Below are 8,407 nucleotides of genomic sequence, written 5' to 3'. Positions count from 1 at the left end.
CAAGGAGGAAGCTAGCTCTCTTCAGGCAGCCCGGTGATGGGCCACTTAGCAGGAGGCCTTGATGCATGACGCATGAGAGCCATGGTGCTTTTAAATACAATCTCCAGCATGACTGGTAGAACAATGTATTTGCTTTTTGTTCTCGGGCTTCTAGCAAGACTTTTGTCCCCTTTGGCATGTGGAGATGAAGATAAAGACAATGCTCAACATGTTCTTCTGTGGCTTTTTTTTCCCCCCTTTTGAATGTTTCAAAAATATCTGTGTCTTTCCTTTTGCCGCCATTGCTGGATCGCCGCCGCCAAACTGAAGTTCAATCCCTTCGTGCCTTCTGACCCAAGCAAGAACCGCAAATGCCACTTCAATGCTCACATTTAGAGGAAGATTACGTCTTTCCCTCTTTACAAAGACCTGAGACAGAAGTGTAATGTTCGGTCCATGCCCACTCGAAAGAACAATGAAGTTCAGGTTGTCCGAGGACACGGCAAAGGCCAGCAGATTGGTAAAGAGGTCCTGGTGTACAGGGAAAAAAATACGTCATCTACATTGAATGAGTGCAGTGAGAAAAGGCTAATGGCACAACTGTCCATGTGGGCATCCACCACAGCAAGGTGGTCATCACCAGAGTAAAGCTGGACAAAGACTGCGAGAAGATCCTGGAAAGGAAAGCCAAGTCCCGACAAGTAGGAGAGGAGAAGGACAAATACAAGGAAGAAACAATCGAGACGATGCAGGAGTTGAGGCCTCTCATAACAACTCTCATTAAAGACTGTTTAAGTAGACAAAAAAAATCTTGTTTTCAAATTGACACAGACTGTTAAGAAGATATCATGTCTCCCATCATAGTTCCATACATAGATATAGCAGGCCATGTTCAAATTCAGGTAAATGCATCTATCTCCTCAAAAAAAAAAAAAAAAAAATGGGGAGCAGATAGTGTATGCTTGTGTTCAACCATGTGGACACATGTGAAAGTCAGAGGTTGACTTCTAGATGTTTTCCTCAATGGTTTCTCCACCCTAATTTTTGAGGCCGACTCTTTAACTGAAGTGTCAGTTACAATATAAGGTAGACGGTTGCCCAGCAAGGTGTCTGCAGTTAGAGACATGCACTGCCATGCATGGCCTCTATCTTTTTCTCCCCTAAGATTTAACTCGTCTGCTTTGTAATGTTTTTTTTTTCCCCTTTGGAAGTTGCACATATTTATATAATGTATGTAAATAATATCCATCTACTAGTACAATCCCCCCCAATTCTCACTGATGTCTCCCTACCCCACATTCTTCCTAATTTTATCCCTTAGAGCCATCATGTCACCATTGTGCCACTGGGGACAGAAGGTCCGTGTTAGCGCATCAAGGAGGGTCAGACTTCATGAGCTTCTCCCTTATACATGCTGGGATTTTTAACTCAGTTGATCTTGTTCAGGTCATATGGATACAGCTGCAGCCACTGTGACTTTGTCCAAGATTGCTCAGAGTAGCTTTGAGTCTTTTCTTCTTTATGTTGCTTTATACATTTTGAGTCTTTTTTATATGTCTGCAAAGAATGGCTCTGGAGTCTTTACTGGGATTGCACTGAATCTGTAGATTGTTTTTAGTAGGATAGCCATTTTCACAATATTAGTGCTTCCAAACCATGATCATAAAAGGTCTTTTCATCTTCTAATACCTTCTTCAGTTTCTTTCTTCAGTGCCTTAAAGTTTCATTTAAGAGATGTTTAATTTCCTTGGGTAGGTATATACATAAGCTGTTTATTTCTGTTTGTTTGTTTGTTTGTTTATTGGTGATTTCTTCTTACAGTATGTTAGTCATTAGTGTATAAGAAGGTTACTACTTTGCATGTATTAATTTGATGTCCTGCTACTTTGCTGACAGTATTTATCTGCTCTAAGAATTTTCCATGGAGTCCTTAGAGATTCTTATATAGAGAATTGTATATCTGCAAATAGGGATACTTTGACTTCCCTACCCTATCTTATCTATTTTATTTCCTGCGCTTGTCTTACTGTTCTAAGTAAGACTACAAGCACTGGATAACAGCGGAGAGAAGAGACAGCTTGTCTTGCTCCCAGTCTTAGTGGTACTGCTATGAACTTTTTCTTCATTGGGCATGCTGTTATCTCTATGTAATACATGACCTTTATTTATTGAGGTGTGTTCCTTTCAATCATAGCTTCTCCATGAATTTTATCATGAAGAAATATTGCTTCATCTGCAACTATTAAGGTTATGGTGTGATTTCTCTCTTATAGTCTATATATGTAATAGACAACATTTATTTATTTAAGTATGTTGAACCATCACTGCATCCCTGGAGTGAAGCACACTTTCCAGAATGAGTAATCTTCTTTTCTGTGATCATTAATGCAGTTTGTCAATGTTTTATTGAGAACTGTTCCTTCTATGTTTACCAGGAACATAATTCTGTAATTTTCTTTTTTTGTCTTGTATATTTTTTCTAGTTTTGGTACCAGGGTAATACTGTCTAAATAAAAAATGTAGAAGTCTTGCTTCCCTTTATTTTTCATGGAATAATTTGAGTAGAACTGGTATTAATTGTTCTTTTAGGTTCTGGTAAAATTCTGACATTAATCTATCTGGCCCTGGGCTGTTTTCAGTTGAGAGCCTTTTTATTACTGCTCCAATCTAGTTGCTGAATATGATCTATTTAAACCACTTATTTGTTCTTGATTTAATTTTAGTATGTCATGTGTATATGGATAATTATCCTTTTTAGATTTTTCAATTTAATGAAATATAGTTTTTTAAAGTATGTCCTTATAACTTATTAGTACCATTGATATTTGTAATGGTGTCTGTCTCCCTTTTCATTTTGAATCTTCTTAATTTGCGTCTTCTCTCATCCTTGGTTAGATCAGTGAAGCATTTGTTTGTCTTGTTTATCTTTTCAAAGTATCAGCTCTTTGAAAACTTCATCAATTCCTTTTGTTTATTTGTTTGTTTCTATTTTGTGTCCTGAATTTATCCAAGACACTTATTGTGTGTCCTAAATCTTATTATTCTCTTCCCATCTATTGTTTTGAGGTTTAGTTTCCTTTTGTTTTTCCACAGCCTGCAGTTTTTAATTCTACATATCTCAAATATTTTATTTAGTTACTTACTGTAATAAACTTTACTCTTTTGAGCTGCCCTTTTTCTCTCCCAAAGATTATCATATGTTATATTTTCATTTTCACTCAATACTTTGAATGTTTTATTTCCTTCCTAATCGAATGAGTGTTCCAATTACCACTCTGTAATGTGCTATATGGTCTCCATGAGTGAGCATATTTTCTGTGGTTTTTACTGTTGCTGATGGCTAGTTTTATTCCATTGTGGTCAATGAGAATACAGTTTTCTTATATTTGTTGAGTTGTGCTTTGTGTCTTAATATGGGGGTCAATTTTGGAGAAAGTTTCATGGACAGCTTAAGAGAATATGTATTATTTTGTGTTTGGGTGAAACATTTTGCAGAAGTCTGGTATGATATCTGATTTTTGGTTTCATTTTACTCTACATTTCCTCTCTTTACCTTTGATTCAGATGAACCATCTATTGATGAGAGAGTTCTATTGCAGCTGACAACTATTGTTGTATTGGGATTAATCTCTGACTTCATACTTAGTAATATTTGTTCTATGAAATTTGGTGAACCTGTGTTTGGTGCATATATGTTTAGAATTGCAATCCTCTTGGCTGATTGTTCCTTCAATGAGTATGTAGTGAACTTACTAACCTTTTCTATTTTTTCTTTGTGGTCTATATATAGATAGCAAAACAATACCTGCTTGTTTCCCAATTCCATCTACTTGGAATAGTGTTTCCTATTCTCTTACCTTAATGTTGTCTGTCATTGGTGTGCTTTGTGTTTCTTGGAGAAATCAAAAGGATGGATATGGTTTTCTAAAACCAGTCTGGTGGCCTGTGTCTTTATCTTTTGGGAGGTGAGACCATTCGTATTCAGTTACTATTGAAAATTGTGTCTTAATTATAGGCTTTGCTGATTTTTCTGTGTGTGTTTTACTAGATCTCCTCTGATGAACTGATCTGGAATTGGTTACTATCTTCTGTGGTCCCTTAAGTATGTCTCTCCTTCTTTTCTCTCTAGAGAACTCCCACTAGTATGGCTGTAGAACTTGTGTAGTTGTCATAAATTATTTCAATCTGTGTTTATCATGGGATGTTTTTATTTCTTATTCAATTTTCTTTTTATCTGTATGGTGGAATGGCATTCCACATTGTCTTCATCTACACATTAGCTGGCAGGCACTTGTGTTGTTTCTATTTCTTGTTCATTGAGAATATGGTTTTAATAAACATAGAAGTACAAATGTCTCTTTAACATATTAATTTTGCTTCCTTTGAATGTGCACCAAGTAGTCAAGTTTCTGGTGCATATATTGATTCTATTTTTAATAGTTTGGAAAGCTAAATATCTGCTATACTGATTTGCACCACCACCAAGAGTATGCAAGGGTTCCTTATCCTCTAGTTCTTGCCCAGACATGCTATTTTTTTCCTTATGATAGTCATTCTGATGAGAGTAAAGTGATATGGATTGTGTTCTTTTAAATTGTGTTTATTCAGACTTAATTCACTTTGTTTTTCTTGTATAAAAACACCTATGTGGTAGCCACAGCTGGAGCCTGGGTCCTCTGAGCAGAGACGCTCGTGTGGGTTTTCACAAGATAACAGTGAATTCCTGATAAGGAGACTTGGTGAACACACTCTCCTTCCAGAGGTCTGGGATCAGGTAGCTGTAGGTCTTGGAGATGGCATCAAACCTGGCCTTTGCCCAGGGAACTTTGGCAAAGTTGCCTAGGGTGGCAGTGCAACCTCTCGCTGATGTGTAGCAGTCATCAATACGTGCCATCCTCAGTAGCTTCTTGGGCACAGGAACACAGACAATACCAGTGCTTTGGGGGGCAGGGATGAGAAGTACCAAATCACAATCTCTTTTTCTTTGATTATTATTGTTATATGAATGTATGCATGCATGCATGCATGTATGTGTGTGTGTATGTATGTATGTATATTCACAAATAGATGCAGCCTATTGAGCTTATTTTTGTTGTTTGTGTGTAAATGGTTTCAGGGCTGACTTCTCTGCATTGGAAAACTAATAAGGGTGCTCATCATTAGGAAAGGCTGATTTTCCTTCTCCCAACAGTTATTAGTTGACTGTAGTTTTTGACTAAGCTTTGGGCTCCATTAAAATTCCCCTTTCCACATTAGCATGCCCATTGTTCTTATCTTATTTTTGAAGCATTTTCTAGAATAACCATTTCATAGAAAATGTCCCGGTATTCTGGTTGTTACCATCTTTCTGGCCCCTCTTCCATAATGTTCCCTGACCCCTGGATGCAGAAGCTGTGATGTAGATGTATTTATTGGGACCTGTTTTTCTCTGCATTGCGTCCCATTGTGCTCTTCACACTGTTGTTTTAATCAGCATTTCCCTGATGATAGTAGCAGGAAGAGTGATTTTTATAGACTTATTGCCAATTTGTATGTATTCTTTTGAGAAAGGAGCACTGAGGTATAATGCTTATTTTGAACTGAATTATTTAGTTTATGTTACCGAGGACTTTTTTTTTAATCTCCTTATTTGTTTTCAGTATTACCCTTATTAGATTTATAACTGGCAAATATTTCCTCCTACTTTGTCTCTTTGCTCTAATGATTGTTCCTGTGCACCACACATTACTTTAGGTTGTCGTATCACCTTGCGTCTATTTTGCTTTTCTTCACTCCTGTGTTTTCAGAGGTTTTTTGTTTTTTGCTTTTTGTTTTTTCCCTCAAAGGTCCTTGACCAACCCAACAGAAGTGAGGCACCGTATCTATGCTTTGCTCTGATATTTTCACTTTCAGATTTTGCATCAGAGTCACTATCCATTTTTAATTTGATTTTTGTATAAAAAGAGAGAGGCATCTTGAGGCTGAAGAGATGGCTCTTGCACAGACCCAGGTCCAGTTTCCAGCACTCACGTGGCACCTCACAACTCTCTGTGACTCCAGTTCTGGGGATTCTGATACACACACACGCACAGCCTGAACTTTGCAGTCACACCTTTTGTGCTCATGAGTAATGTAGGCACTGGTGAACTCCAGAGAGAATGGAAGTTAGGGACGCAACCAATGGGAAAGAAACTTCATTTTGTTGTAGAGGAATCTTGTAATTTACTTTTTGGAAAAAAGAGTCGATACAGAAAAGAGCAGTCTTGAGATTCTGCTGCGGCTGTCCATCACTCATGTTCTGCCATCAGAGAAGGCATGCTTCATCCTTTGGGAAATGAAGTTTGGGGTAAGTACTTCTGATTTTAAAGATAGGAGAAAATTCTTCACACTTCTCTGGAAATGTTATTTAGCATGACTTCTTCTAATTAGAACCATGCCCCAAAATGTGCAATGATGAAAGAAAAAAGACAGAGATAGGGTGCTTTGAGATCATTTTTTCTTTCCCCAGAGGCTCTTTGTTTAATATCCAGGCTGACAGGAGGAGCCAGTCACTGCACTGTGAAGATCTCACTATCTGCAATGGTTTAATTTCTGTACCCGGGATAAAACATTCTAACCAACAGTAACTTAGGAAAGGAATTTATTTCTTATATTTCTGGGCCACAGCCCATCATTGAGGGAAATTGGGGAAGGAACTCAAGGCAGGAACTTGGAGGCAGAAACCACAGAGGGACTTTGCTTGCTGGTTCAGTCTCTGGATATCTCACAGGCTCATTCTTAACATGCTTTGTCATACACCCAGTACCACCTATCTAGGCGTGCTGCTGCCCTCTTACATCAATTAATAACCAAGACAATCTCCCATGTATATACTCATAGGGCAATCTGACCTAGGTCATTTTTTTAATTGAGTCATTCCACTTAGAGGGCAATAGGCTGTGTCAAGTTGATAATTATAAATAAATACCACAGTGACGGGGAGATCTGTAATCAAAAGCAGCAGCAGTACCATGTTCTGTGGCTAAGTCAGAAGGAGGTTGACTTGACAAATGTTTGGGGGAAGGGGGTCTTCATCACATTAACTTGAAAGGAAATCAGGATAGCATCCAACACACAGTAAGATATCATGTTTCTTTTGAGCATTTTCAGCCTGGTGATTGTTGGATTTTGTCTTAGGTCAGCTTCCACAGAAGATGAGAAGACAAGGGTTGTGTGCAAATGATTCTGTACCAGAGCTACCCAGAAAAACTTGAAGGAAGCAGGTAGAAGAGAGAAAAGAAAGCTGGGCCCAATTCCAGGCAAAGCTGCTTTCTCTCTCTCTGTCTCTGTCTCTCTCTGTGTGTCTGTGTCTGTGTCTGTGTCTGTCTGTCTGTCTGTCTGTCTGTCTGTCTCTCTCTCTCTCTCTCTCTCTCTCTCCCTCCCTCCCTCCCTCCCTCCATTTGCTTGTTTGTTTGTTTGTTCACTTTATATTCTTTGGTTCTTTTGAAGGGCAGCACTGCCCTGTAAATGTACTTCAGGGTTTGTCTCTCCTTGTAGACAGCTTGTTGAGATCTTATCACCCCTGACTTGCAAAGGGAGATCCTGGAAGGCCTGTGGTTTCTAGCATGCTAACCAGCTGTACACTCTGGCTTCTTGGCAGAAACAGTCCTCCACAAACAACTGTGGGTGTTAGACTGTAGGAAGAAAGTGCTAAGGCCAAAGGAAGAGCACTCAGAACCCAGTACTGGCAGAACCCGCTGCAAAAACTGCCACTAGTTCAGTCCTAAGTCAAGTAAACAAAATGTGACCAACAACCGTAACTAGTCATCAAACCCAGACTTCGTATTCTTTTAAGAAAAAAGCTTCAGCCTCATCATTTATCTTATTTTTGCAGAATGCATGCATGTATTTCTAGAGTGCACACATATTTCCTATAATTAGCATAAACATTTAAATTTATACTAAAAATTCATTAAGTTTATTCACCATTATAAGAGTATATGTCTCTAGGAAATACACTTAGGATTAATTTCTTTCTTTAAAGCACACCAATTCGGGGCCCTGATGGTCTCACCAGAGGCTGGTGGATTCCTAAACACCTTCTAAGTTAAAGCAAATGAGCAAATGGAAATGGCCAGTTGAAGTTCTCAATAACAGAAATAAAATAAATCAATTATTGTACATTTTAGAGTAGGTATTCATAATTTAATATCCCAGACTGCTGGGATATACAAGTAGTCATCAAAACTAAAAAAAAACACATGAAAATCGCACATCCACTTAGCTCATCGGCACATGAACTAACAAAAAGGACAAATTCATTTCACCTGAGAATTGCATGATCCCTCTGCGGCAGTGCCTACTTATGCTGCTCAGAGGTCCATAGTTGATATAGAAAACAAAGCCCTAAGCAGAGCAGAAAACAAGCCCATTTCCAAGATAAGTAAGCTATGTCTGTTAGAAGCAGGAA

The 8,407-nt window shown here is 38.3% G+C and overlaps 1 pseudogene; it reads left to right on the top strand.

The window, feature by feature from the left end:
- The first annotated feature begins 243 nt into the window (after window positions 1–243).
- LOC127206426 (60S ribosomal protein L26-like) lies at window positions 244–818 on the top strand (annotated as a pseudogene).
- The last annotated feature ends 7,589 nt before the right edge of the window (window positions 819–8,407 follow it).

The sequence above is a fragment of the Acomys russatus genome, chromosome 23 (assembly GCF_903995435.1).
Source record: "Acomys russatus chromosome 23, mAcoRus1.1, whole genome shotgun sequence".
NCBI lineage: Eukaryota > Metazoa > Chordata > Mammalia > Rodentia > Muridae > Acomys > Acomys russatus.
Note: the sequence above shows the minus strand (reverse complement) of the source record. Positions and strands in the feature narration are given on the sequence as shown.